This window comes from Falco peregrinus, chromosome 13 (assembly GCF_023634155.1).
Source record: "Falco peregrinus isolate bFalPer1 chromosome 13, bFalPer1.pri, whole genome shotgun sequence".
NCBI classification, from domain to species: Eukaryota; Metazoa; Chordata; class Aves; order Falconiformes; family Falconidae; genus Falco; species Falco peregrinus.
The window spans coordinates 17,967,607-17,981,192 of NC_073733.1; the positions used below are offsets into that span (position 1 = coordinate 17,967,607).

Sequence of the window (13,586 nt, forward strand, 5' to 3'; positions counted from 1 at the left end):
GTAACCCACACTCACTTACAAGCTGTCTGCAAAGTTAATCTAAGAACCTGTAAAATATCCCAGGTTTGGTGTATAAATATCTTAGTGATGAAGTAAATTCAGAACATTTTAAAAGTTATTATTTGCATTTTTAAACACGCAGGACTGTTAAATATGCAAAGACCTAAATTAAACTTCAATAGTAAGACCTACCTCTAACACAAGAAAATATGTATTCACAGTATCGCAGCCAGAAAATACAGCTACACATGTAACAGAAAGTGAACTCTGGTCCTACTTTTGGAGCAGTAACAGACATACACCTCCGCTCCATGCCAAATGTTGCAATGCTTGGTCTTAGTTTAATGGCTGAACTCCAGCTAGGGTATTTTAGGGGAAGATTTTTGTTCTCGTTACTTATTACCAGACTACAGGTTTACCTAAACCTGTTCTGAGAGCCTGTTGCATCACCAGGTTCCACAATGCACAACTACTACATGAGAAAAAGTTAAAAGCCCGTAACTGTTTAAAAGTCCAGTTCTGTTCCTTCTGTTCCTCCTAAACCCTTCCTCTGTTCCAGCAGTCATCAGGAAAAGGTAGAAAGCCCTTGATAAACAAGCCATGTACTGCTACACCAGTAATTGCTTTTTGGTTACAGCAGCTGTTCAATTGTGTTACAGTGGCAAGAAGAGACATCTTCTTGATGATTCCGTAGAGATACACAAAACCCGACCAGACACTAGCTGGAGTTTGGATTAGATGATTTCAAGACACCCCTCTTAACCTCAGTGATTCTGTAACTCTGTCATTCTCACACTTGAGAATTTTGTTTGCTTTGCAGGTACTTTATTTCCATGCAGGTTTATTACCAGGAAGCCTGAGATGTAAAATGAAAGTTGCATATAAGTAAAAATGTCACCTTCTCGACCCTCTTGTTTCCAGATGGCTAAGCACTAGACCAAGTGGAAAAGAGGGTATGCAGTCACTGTGGAAAAGAAGCAGCTAGATGCCTCCCTATAACTCTCTTGGATGGTATCTCTCTAGTTGGTGAGCTATTCTTGATCCCTATTGGTATTCCTTGTGTGATGTTGTTGCTTTATGTAAGAGGTTACTGTTGCCTCAGAACTAGCACAAAGGCTGGATTTGAGAAATAGCTGCATTAAAAAAGACTACCTGGCAGAAAAAGCAGGGAAAAGATATTTCGCTCAGAAGTGTTCAGCCTCAAAAGAGAGATTGGGAAATATTTGCAAGAGATGGGTATAAGATACAAGGAGGGCAGCTGATAGGATAGAAATAAAGATGTATACATATCCACTGCAGGATCCCAATATTACATCAAGTAACATACAGAACACTCTCCCATTTCTAAAATTCTGAGAATTAATATAAATGGACAAATATATAATAGAATAGGACATAAAATGTCCTAAGCAATGCATGTGCTCTATATTGAATTGAAATATGTCGATGTACAGGCTTACGTATCCCTTAGGCCAAACACTCTTTCAAATAGAATTTTTGGTAGCTAAAGCAACACTTGCCTAAAGCACCTGTCAAGCATCCATTGAGAACTGAATCATGTGATTTCTAAGTACATATCATCCTGGGCTACTGTCAAGATCTGGTGGGAATCTGATGTTGAACATTGCAGCAAAAATATATTCTAATTTTGTTCAGGAAAAGCAGGAAAAAGATACCTTGCTCAGAAGATCTTGGCCATGAAGAAAGGAAAAGCAAAGCCAAACCCTAACTCAGAAGGAGCAGGCAGACCTTCCACACAGCATCTATGGCCCAGGAATCCTAACTTTTCATACCACCACCCGGACTGAACAACATTGTTCCTTCTCTGTGGAGAATTATCAGCATCAGTCAATTTCTCAGAGCAAGGCCACAATCTCTGTTTTGGGTGGTTTAATTTTTCCTCTCCAGCCATAATCAGGCAGTGTTTTCTTGTTAGATATATTATAAGCAGTCCAAGCTGCCAGCTGCAGTATAGCTACCCTCTTTTGGCAACAAAAATTTGCCTTGTTTTCCATGCTTTCCATCCCTCCACCATTCAGGGTCAGATTTGGCACAGAAAAGCCAACAGGTGTACTTCATTGTTAAAAAGACATGAGGCATCAGTGCTTTGAAGATGTTAGTGTGATGGGTCTCCCAGCTGCAAATGGTGCCACTTACCTCATTATGCAAAGTGCCTATATAAAGCTATTAGTGCTTGGCATCTATGCCCCAGTGAGGTGGTCCAACCAATTAACAAGCACAATATTAGATTAAAATGGACATGACTGCAGGCAGCCAAGACTCACTGCATTCTCACAAAGCTGTATTTTTTTTCCAGCTCCAAGTCAGATTCCCGTCAAAAGCATGTAACTGTCTCTGAATGTGTCTTAAATTTACACATCTAGCGGTAAGGCACAATAATAATCCCCTAACTATTTTCAGAGCCAAAAATACAGTTTAACAGATTTGTAACATCAGAAAAGAAGTATCATAAATACATATCTGTCTAAAGAATTGAAAGTTCAAACTAGCTACAAGAATGTAAATGTGTTTCAAATCAACATACTGATAAGAAGAACTAAAAATGTGAGGACTCACATATGAGATATGAGTAAGGAGTCCTACTACCATGTACTTCAGTTTAGCATCTGTAAAGGACATCCTTGCTAACTGTGATTATGAATGGCAGGAATTTCAGTGATCCTGTCCAATACCACAGTTGTGCATAGCCCACAACGTCTTTCCAGTTCAACAGAGTTCCAGAATTATCGAAGTCAAGTACTGAGGAACATGCCCACAAGGATTAGCTAAGCTGAGAAAGGAATCCTTTCTGCATAGTGCCTGATACTACTTCTGTTTAGTTTTCAGATTCCGAATCAAAAAAATATTTTAAAACATGCAAATGGAACATTCATTAGAATGGAATCTACACAAAACCACCTTCTAGAATAATTTGAATCAATCAAGAAAAAATGAAATAAAGACACACTACACAGAAGTGAAACAATGAAATTAGCAAGACATGCAAAGTGCAGTTTTACATCCCTGTCTAAGCAAGACATGCAATATGCTGTTTCTGCTCTGATACATCAATGTAAACATAATTTCACTGAAGTTGGTTTAAAAGTCTGGATTTCTACAGAAAATGTTTATGCATTTTCGTGTTTGCTTTGCTCCGGAAGACTTACTATAAACAACAACAACAATTATTAGATAGTAGAAACTACTTTGAGTAGAGTTAGCTTTAAGAACCAAGGGTAAGCCAAATATAAATCATTTTTTTCTTTTACAGATACTTTTATTCCTGCTGGTACGAAAATAAAAGGCAACTAGAAAGGTGGATATTACAACAGAATCTAAAAATAGCTAATAATTGTTGAAAAAATGCTCTTTTGATTTGCCAGAAGAACTTGTTTTTGAAAAGCAATTCTAAAGTATTTCCTCTTAACTGTGCTTGCTTCAGTGATGTTTTATGGAAAATGAAAAATTTAAGACAAACTTGACACTTCTGTCAAAATGAACACATTCTATGTAATTCTGTTATATCTTTTGTATTTTGCACAGGTGGGAGTTGGGATCTGCTGTATGAAGAGAAGAAATGTTCAACTGTAGATTTATAAGATTTATTTCTAAAACTCTCCAGTGAATCCAGCACTTCCAACAAAACTTAGTTCTTCACTCCGCAGCAAAGTGGTTTTATTTCTGAATGTCAAGGCCAAACTCACCAGGCCTTTTAAAATAGCATGTGCTTTAGAGATATTAATAAACGTTAATTTTTCTGTTTCAACTAATTCTCTCACCCTTGTACCTACTTGTGCTGTTGAATCTGTGGGCATGACCATAACAACATGTTACTAGAAATACACCACCAGCAAGCACTTCCTCCACAACACACCTTTAACATATTCACAACACTTGATTGGCAGAAGAAGTAAGTAGCAACAAAATTCTCTGGTTGTATACACATTCTTGAATGAGCATGCAGAAGGAATTCTGTGATGAGACCGTGTCTGTAAGCAAGGATAAGCATCCAGTGGCAGCAGACAACACATTTTCTACCGTCTGTGCACAATGAAAAGATTTCACCATGTGCCTAGGGCAGACACATTCCTAAAGCCAGCTTTTGGTGGAGGATGTATTACTTCTCCAGGCAGGAAAACCTTACAAACCTCACGCAAACCAGGGGGTCAAAACATCCATCCGCTGTTTCTAGTAGGATGTGAAAATGCATTGCTTATTATTCATCATTGCCAGAGCCTCACTTTTCAATCCCCAGCTCCAGAGACTCATCTGATAGAAGGATTGCCACTTCACGTTCCCTACCTGTTCAGCTGTACAGCTTTTCTCTACCCTTGAACTAGATTGCTCCACTCCCTTCTTTTCTGCCATTGACAGGAAAACATGAAACACGCCAAAAATATCTCCTCTGATCTGTTTTTTGGGGTTTTTTTTTCTTTTTTTCCCCCCTATCTTTCTTTACTAAGACTGCTTAAAAAACTTACTTCCATCCTGATATGCAGCTCCTTTTAGGCACCAACTTGTCTGTGATAGACAGTTCCCTCCTGCCTGCTTCTCATTTCCTCTAATCACTCTTAATTAAATCTCCCTTCCCTCTCATAATAGACCGGGTCATGCTGCTTTTGTTGCTGTGCTTTACAGCTGAGCACTGAATGCTTGCTGACCATTTGCAACACACAGGTACTGATGCCTATTCTCAGGCAGCCTTCAGAGTCTGTAATCAAGACCTCTAAAGCTAGTTCTAACCTCTCCATGGTATAAGGCTTCCCCTCGTGACTACTGCAGTTTAGTTTCATCTTCTGAGACCGTATGGTACTTAGAAAGTAAGTGGAGCCCTTGAATTCATATTATTATACACGTCATGTTAATGGAGAAAACACCTGGACTTGCAACTTCCACAAGAAAAAGCAAAAAAAGCAAATAAAAATCCTGGAAATAAAAAACTTCTTTCTGGGACCATTGGCACGCTGTAAGACCTTGAATTTCTGGACAACTGTTTCATGGTATTACAGCCTCAGTGTCCTCCAGATCAGCCTGCAAGCTTGCTCAGCAAACTTTCTCTCATTTGTTTGGGACTAGCTTTCTCTCACTTGTTCAGATAGCTGCCCAGCTCAGAGAAAATGCATTCTTTTTTCATCTGTTTTCTTACTAGGCAACTTCCATTGCTCTAATTTAGAAGCAGACAACCTGAGATGATCAGTTTCCTTTAGTTTAACAAGTCTATTTAGCATATTCAATGCTTTACTGAGAAAAAAATCATCTCATGTTATCTCTTCTTGTATTACTCTTGCATTTGTTCTTGCATAGACTGTGTGATCTATGACAGTCCCAGCCAGCAAGTGGCAGATTAAATACAGACTGAGGAATAGAGTGGTACATGAAATTCATAAAATAAGTCCGGATTTATAAATTATACATGCATTCCCCAAATTGTCATATCTCCCAATCTTCTCTCTGCTGTTTGCCAGATTTTCTTCCACCAGTCACTGTCACATCATAGCTTCTCCTTTCTTTTTTATGGCCTGATTAACAGGACATCTATATTCTCCCTTGAGCTCTCTTCCTCCAAGCAAGATTATTTTCCATATCCATACAGAGGGGCCAAAAAAAGCATTTGTGAGCCTGAGAAACTTATTTTTGAAGATACATTATGTGATCTAATAAAGGATAATACTTTTTCTTATAAATCCATGAGCACAATGCAAATGCTTCAATATAGATTCAGAAAAAAATCTATTAAAAATAATTTATTCTTAGATTACCTATAAACTATCAAATGTAGACCTGCCTTCAATATATAAAGGGTTTCTGTTAATAGTTTGGGGAAAATGGTTTGACTGTCTGAATATTGATAAAGACCACAGATTTTGCAATTGCAAGGAGCAACCAAATACAGTGGTCAGATTCTCCTTGTAGTACTGATTCTTTAGTGATGTTCAGGATACTTCTGAAAACCACTGTGGCCATATAAACCATTTGCATCCCGTGCTCTATTCCAAAACTTACCCAGCAAAGCCATTATTTTAGAATACAGAAATACAGAACTAAGCAGTAGTTCAGAGTGGGGTTTGAGGTTTGGGTTTTGGGTTTGTGTTTGGGTTTGTTTTTTTTCCCCCCAAAATATTTACCAAGCTGTATGTCTCTACTTTCATTACTTAGCTCCCAAAACTCAGAAATTGCTTAGAGGATGTGATAGGTTCTGCAGCATAGCTCAGTAAAAAGCACACAGCTACACAGCACTGGCATGCAGATGTTTTTATATGCTAAGAAATAAGTACCAAAGAAGTACAAATTTTCATAAGAGAACAATGTGTAATACTAGAATATGGTTCATTAACAACAAATTTCATGCAGTGCTTAAGTAGAATCAGTACTCTCATCTCTGTCCCACAGACAAGTCTGCCATCTGATTTTTCTATCACTCTGCAACAATTTTCCTGGAATTAAATGAGTGCATGTAGAAACATTATAGTGCATATGTGAACCTGTTGCAAGTTCTTTTCTCACCCTGTTCCTGGTTTCACAATTTTATTCAAAACCGAGGGAAAGTACACACAGGCCCTTTTTTTTTTTTTTTTCTTTCTTCTCCAGTGATTTCTCTGATACATTTCCATCCTGAATAAGTGCCACATTGTTTTCCAAAATGCGTATTTTTATGATGTGTATATTACACACACTGGAGACTTGCAGCAGCTACATGAGCATCACTTTATACGATGTGTTGATAGAGTAAGCAGCCTCTTGAAAACAGAACTGTCTTGCAGTTATACACTTTAATTGCACACTGCATGTTGGTTTTGACTTTTCTTTTTTATAATGAGCCTTTGTACAAGTGACACTGTTAACCCATAAATAATGAGAAGCATCCAAATACACAATACATAAATCAAACATAAAGTATAGGAAATAGAAAAATAATGTGATTGGGTTAGGAATGGCTCACTGATCTATTTTTTGAAGAGTGTAGTGGTTCAAGGAAAGAGTTTATTCTGCCTGTCTTACAGTAAAATGAAATTTGCAGGTAAAAGGGACCATCTGTGCACAGTTTACACAAGTACATATCCAGCCTTACCCTGGAGTTCAACATATTTTTTTATAGCACAAAATTAATACAAAACATGAAAAGAAAGCAAAGTCCTTGACTATTACAAGGTACAATTATCAGATGCCTTCCATCTTTATGCTTCACAGTTGCCAGAAGAAGAATGTGTCTTACTCTTAAATACCAAGCTTGTGTGACAGGCACATTTAGTTTGTTCCTATCTTTTCCTCATCAGAAGGGAAGTAAATGTGTCAAATCCTCTGCTTAAGGTGAAACTGTAATACTTCCATTGTATAACTTCTCGTGCATAAGATATGCAAAAATCTAGCCTCTGAATGTCATATTTTATTAAAAAATGTTACTTTCTACTAACAGTCTAAAAGCAGAATAGTACTGCAGCTGGGAATAGTAAAAGTTCTTCATGATGAAAGGACATCAGTCTTTTTCCATGTTTCACTTGTAATAGGAATATATTTTGAAAGTTAGTAATAGCTATGTGTTGATTACAGTTTCAAGTGTCCATGTTGAAACTAAATCTATATTTCATGGTTTGACCTTGAAAAATGTTTGGGTTTAGTATCTAGAAGAAAAAAGCACTCAGTGCCAAACAAATCACAGTTTTTAAAAAAGGAAAATGATAAGAATAGGAAGAGTAGCTATAGCTTAATATATGCCCTGCTGTTGCAAGAAAAGGCATAGAAAACGCAATAAAAAATGTCAAACAGGAAAGAAAATCATAAAGATAGTGATTGACAGAGAAATTACTTTTACATTGTTCTACATTTTATTACTTATTCAAGCAACTGCTGTTAGATAAAAAACACAAAACACACTCTATCAGTACTTAACTAGCATATGGTTGATCAGGTGGGGCTCATACTCACTTCCACTTCAGCACTGTTCCCAGTGGAGACGAGGGTCAGAATACCGGGGGTACTGTCATCATAAACTGCTGCAGTGACTTTTGCTAGAGAACATGTGCCTAGGAGAAATATTGAAGTGTCATAGTTACGTACCTGAAATGTAGGTGGATGCAGCACAGATAATGTAACTCTATTGAGAAGTTCAGTAAAGAACCCGTAAGTATCAAAAGCTCTCCTTTTGGGCATTTATTAAAAAATACAGAGTAAAACTTAATTAATGTGAATGTTGAATTTAAGAGTAGAAAATAGATTACAATGAGCAATTTAGCTCTTGAAACCAACTTCCTTTATACTGGCTAAAATGTATACAATGAAAGACTTAAATAAAGTCCATTCTGAGAAACATGCTGGGGAAGTTGCAGTACTGGTACCTTCTGGATACATATAGCATGGATGAACTGGAGATCAAGAGCATTAAAATCTGCACAGTTCTCCTTAAGGTATCCTACAAAATTCTATTAGGCTAAACTAAAGTGTATACATTATGATAGTTCCAAAAGGATTAACATACGCTTCAAACTGCTTTGTAATCTAGACATGAATACAAAGGGAAACAAAAATTCCATTTACGTACAGAAGAGTAGCTGTTAGCATATGGAAGACAGATATGAGCATATATAGGATGTAACACTGACAACTGGCAAATGGGAACACAGTTAAAATTTTTAGTTTTCACAAGTTTGTGAAATACTGGTGTGTCACAATTTCTGAGGGACATCGTATGTGATGTTAGTAAACAGCACATTTATCACCTGACTACCTAAGAAAACTAGTGTTCCTTGACATTTTTAGACTTTACACATCTTATAGAGAAGGATGCAATTGTGTAAGTTTGAAGAATGTTTTAACCATTAAAGATCATTTTCAGTACCTGTGAAAGTTAATTTTCGAATTTTTTTTGGACTTTGGACATTTAATCATTTTCAGTCATTAGGTGTTGCTCTTCTAAAAGCTGTTCACCTCAGAATGGCTTTTAAATTTATGAATCTTAGGGAAGTAGACCTTACCATTTCCATGGTTCACCTGTTTCCCTACATTACTCTCAAACTAAATCAATCTTCAGATTCATAAAATAAGTCTGTAAATATTAATGCCTACCAGAAACAGTATTACCTCAGGTAACTACCATAGCTGGGGAACACTGGGGAAGCAACATCTTTTTGAAATTCCTTTCCAGCAATATTAAGGTTCCTACTCCAGAACAGGAAAAGACAAATGAGAAATGTTTTATGAGAAAATATGTAAAACAATATGGAAAAAGAATGGAGGATGTGACAAGAAAAACAAGGAAGGGGAAGATCAAAAGTAAGGAAAAAGTGCAATGTGCCAAAACGATATCAAAGAACAGAATCAAGGAAGGAAGACAGAAAATAGAAGAAAGTATACAGCAGTTATAGAAAAGAGAATAACAGAAAGCTGTGGGAAAGGGGAATGAATACAAATGAGATTATATTTCCTTTTTTACAGTTTCTGGAAAAGCATTAATGACAAAGTACGTAGTTAAATGAATGAATATTTAAAATGGATATGATATATCAGTAGATGTCAGGGGCACATATAACCAGATTCACCAAAAGCAACAGAACACCTAGGGCTGGTTCTTAATACCATCACACTGAGGCAGCAGCATATATTGCCCTGGATTCCTCCTTGCAAAAAAACATTTTTTTTTAATTTACTGCCAATCACTTAATTTTAATCTTTGACATGAACCAGCCCATAAAGTGATGATGACTGCCATCAAGTTTCCCTGGTTTCTGGTGCACTGATTTATTTGGATTCCTGGGTTTTTTTCATTTGAAATTTTCCATTTACTTTAATTAATCTTTCCTCAGGTGGTCACGTCTCAGAAGTGGGTTTTGTGTTAGGCTTTTTTTTCCTTTCTTTTTTTTTTTTTTTTTTAGGAAATTTATTCACCTGGTAGATTTTTCTTTTGCTTTCATGACTGTCTTGTTTTTTCTCAAAGAAGAGAAGAAAACATTAGAGGGGCACTGAGTACAGGCATGAGAACTGGGCACTTGTCCTTTCAGTGATATATTTTTTATAAAATTGGCAATACAGAAGAATTAAAGCGAGAGTAGAAAACAACAAATTCTGCCAAGACAGAGAGCAAAAGTGTGTATTCTTTCTTCCAGTTTCTGACACTATGTGTTCAAATACCTTTTGGATACAGTATGTCAGCTTGTATTTCACCATATGACATGACATAATGCAACATGACACACCAATTGTTTTGTGACAGGAATGTAAAGAAAAAGAACGTCTCCACTCTGCTGGTAAAGAAATAATTTTAAATAGAGAAATAGCTAGATTTCTGCTAAATGTTAAGGCATCAAAGTGTAAAGCCTTGAGAGCCGTTCATGAAGCTCCCGCTGTGGGGCCTGCAGCCCCAGCGCAGCCATGGGCTGCCCCTGTTCTCAGGCAGCACCACCGGGGGGGCCTGAGCCATGGCTGACCCCCTCCTTGCGCTGGCCCTCACGTGGCCGGCGGTCCCCTGCACTGCAGCACCAGCCACATTGCAGCCGGGGCCGGGCCTGGCCCGTGGCCCAGCTGCCCCAGGCCTGAACCAAGCCACCCCACCATGGGACTGCCTCACCGCTGTGGGCTTGGCTGGCAGTCACCGAGATATGTCTGACCTTGGTTGGCGCCACCAGGCCTGGTCCTGCCCCCGAGTCACTGACCATGTGCCCACCTTGACGCTACAGGCCCGACTGCCACCACTGGCGTGGCCGCTCCCAGTGCGCGGGGACCGCGGGATGGGCCTCTGGCTGCACCGCCATGCTCGCTCCTTCCCTCGGGGAGTGGCCGGCTGTGCTGGGCCCCAACATGGATGCAAAGTGTTCACTCGACTAGGAACTGCTCCGTCTAACCCCACAGGCCCTGCTGGTACTTCCCGACCCAGGTGTATTTTAATTGTAAATCTTTTAATGTCAAAGCACGTTTGTATGGCCCTGGGTGAGTGGATGACCTTTAAGTTTAGACATGTATTATGTGTTCAGAGTGATTAAAGGAGGAATCAAGTTCAGCTTTTAACAGCTGGAAATTTCATGCAATCAGTTTTGAGTATTATAATTTTGACGCTTTTCAGCAACAACCTTTCCAGAAGTCTGGAGGTTTTTGTTTTGTTTTTCACTTTTGACAACTACTCTCCCTTACCCAGGCCCACCTATCTCAGCAGGCTCCATCTGTCTTCTCACAGGCACAAACCCTGTCTGAAGAAACGAGCACTGTAGCAATGCAACAACTGGAAGTTGTCGTCACCGTCAGTGAATCTGTGACTAATTTCCAGATAAAAGAGATCCCACCAGCAGAAAGGAGGACTACACCAAACCAGCCCTACTTTAGAGTACTGAGCTGGCAAGCCAGGAGTACTTGTGTGTAAAAGCCTGGAGCAGACAAAATCTCACACAATACACAGCAAAACAATGTGTGTGGCAGATCACAACTCAGTGGGCTAATTTGAATTAAGACATAAGCTCTAGAAACCCCACCAGTTAACTCCAGGCTATGGTAGTGCCAGTATTTACATATTTACAGAAGTATGAGTACATTGGCACTTTCAGGTGAGGAAGAAAGGGAAAGAAACAAACAAAAAAAAGACTAGGTTTTACTAACTTATGTTGCTTTATCTAGATTTTTCAAGTGTTGTTCAGTAAAACCCCCTTCTAAATAAAGCCCATGGCACCCTAATGCATATCTTCAGAGTAGATTTCTTAAAGAAAAATAATTAAAATTTTAAAAAGTTGAGAAGTTATCATGAAAGAACCCAGAGCCTTCTACTATTGGGTACACCTACAATTGCAAAGGAAACAAAAACCATGAAAGGAATGCCAAACAGATTTTTTATTTTTTTTTTTTTACTGCCTCTTCCCTAATAAGGAATGAGGCAATAATCCTCGGTGTAGTTACTGAGCCCATTCTGTCCCCTGCGCTCAGGTACAACACTGCTAAGGAATGTCTATAATGTAATGAAAAATAGGTTTTGTCTTAACTGACTCTTGAAATTCTTTCAACTGGGGAATTGCAACAGTGCTATTAAAACCCAGTTTTATTGACGTGACACATTTCCTAGGATAGGCGATTCATCATGTCATGTTATTGTATCAATAGTATACTAAACATTCGAAATTCAAGCAAAATCCTAATGATATAACTATCAGAAAAATTTAACACTGAATGTACCTAAGTGATGCTTCTGCTGTGACTGAGTAGCATATTCAGACCAATACCTATCAGCTGGATTTCTGCTGGTGAGTGTGGATTTTTATTCCTTAAAGTATTGTTTATAAAAAAGGAAGGAGGTCAGCAATGTTATTCTTGTAACCTACCAACCTCAGAAGAACTCTCTGGATGTAGTCTTGCCATACCCTGTTCTCTGGAGTCTTCTTCCAAAATATATGCGTAAACACTTCCTTAACCATAAACATACCAAACCATTAAACCACTAATTACTATGGTTCCATACAAAAATAACTTAATGAGATGGAGGATACAGGTTTTACTACTGTTTTCCAAAAAATAATCTGTCTTAATTACAGGTCACTGGTAAGAGAAATCATTTTAACTTTAAAATGTACAGAGATTTTAAACTTTTAGAAAAGCAATTTATTAATGTGTGATCTATTACTTTTGTTGGTCCTGGCTGGTCTCCCAAAAGCCTTTTTTTTGGCAAAGTAAACAAATAATGATCATTAGCAATTTAAAAATCAGAAGAGGAGGAAAGCAATATTGTACATATAAGATGGAGGTTCAGAAATAAGAAAGTTGTCACTGATACAGAACAAAGATTAGCACAGCTGCATCCCCCAACTAGTAGTCAGCAGAGTGAACTGTGAAGACAACAGAGAAATACCTGACAAACATACCCTGCAGAATCTGAGCCAGCTGAAGTACTGTCACTCTTGTGATATCCTCGGTAATTGTGTTAAGGCTTGACATAGGCATACAGAAGCTGTGATTCTGTCCTGTTTACTATGTTCTTCCAGAACCATAATGTCTATACGGGTTTGGGCTTCAGTTAATGCACTGAATTTAAAATAGCCCTGCAGAGTTTTGGTCCAAATATCCCTTGTTTCAGGGTAAATCCCATATCTACTTAGTTCTATCCTGCTGCTCTGCTTTCCTCCCTGTCCTGTGGAAAGCAAGGTACCACTGTCAGACATGGGATCCATGGTCATGCACATTTGACCTTCCCATCAGATCTCAAAGATTCTGCCATGAAAACAGTTTTGGTTTATTAGGTCTATAGAGAGCAGCTGGTTAACACAGGCACCTAAGCCAATTGTGAATCCCGTACCACTACCACTACTGCTTTCACACTACCTTAATTCAATCTAGTATTGAACAAAGAATATAACACATGCTATAAGGGAGCAACAGAAACCAGAAAGTGACAAAAGAATGGTGACAGGAATGAGAACTGAAGTATGTTAGAAAAAAAAAAGATCAAAAACCACAAACTGCACTAAAACTCTTTTTTCCTACCAAGTTAAGCATAACTATCAATCTGCTGTGTTTTTGCAGGCTTAGTTTACAAATGCATTGGTTCACCAAACTTCTATCAGGTTTAATAAAAGAAAACCAAACAATTTGATTAATAGTCAGTTTTGTTTTCTGATAGTAGA

At 38.1% G+C, this 13,586-nt stretch overlaps 1 long non-coding RNA gene across 2 annotated transcripts in view; it reads right to left on the minus strand.

Moving 5' to 3' along the window:
- The window catches only part of LOC114010881 (uncharacterized), a 441,280-nt gene extending 440,990 nt beyond the window's left edge, over window positions 1-290 (minus strand). For both annotated transcript variants that reach the window (XR_008749754.1, XR_003552549.2), the window contains exon 1: window positions 193-290. This is a non-coding gene — a long non-coding RNA (uncharacterized LOC114010881). The remainder of the gene's footprint in view (window positions 1-192) is intronic.
- Window positions 291-13,586: the final 13,296 nt, after the last annotated feature.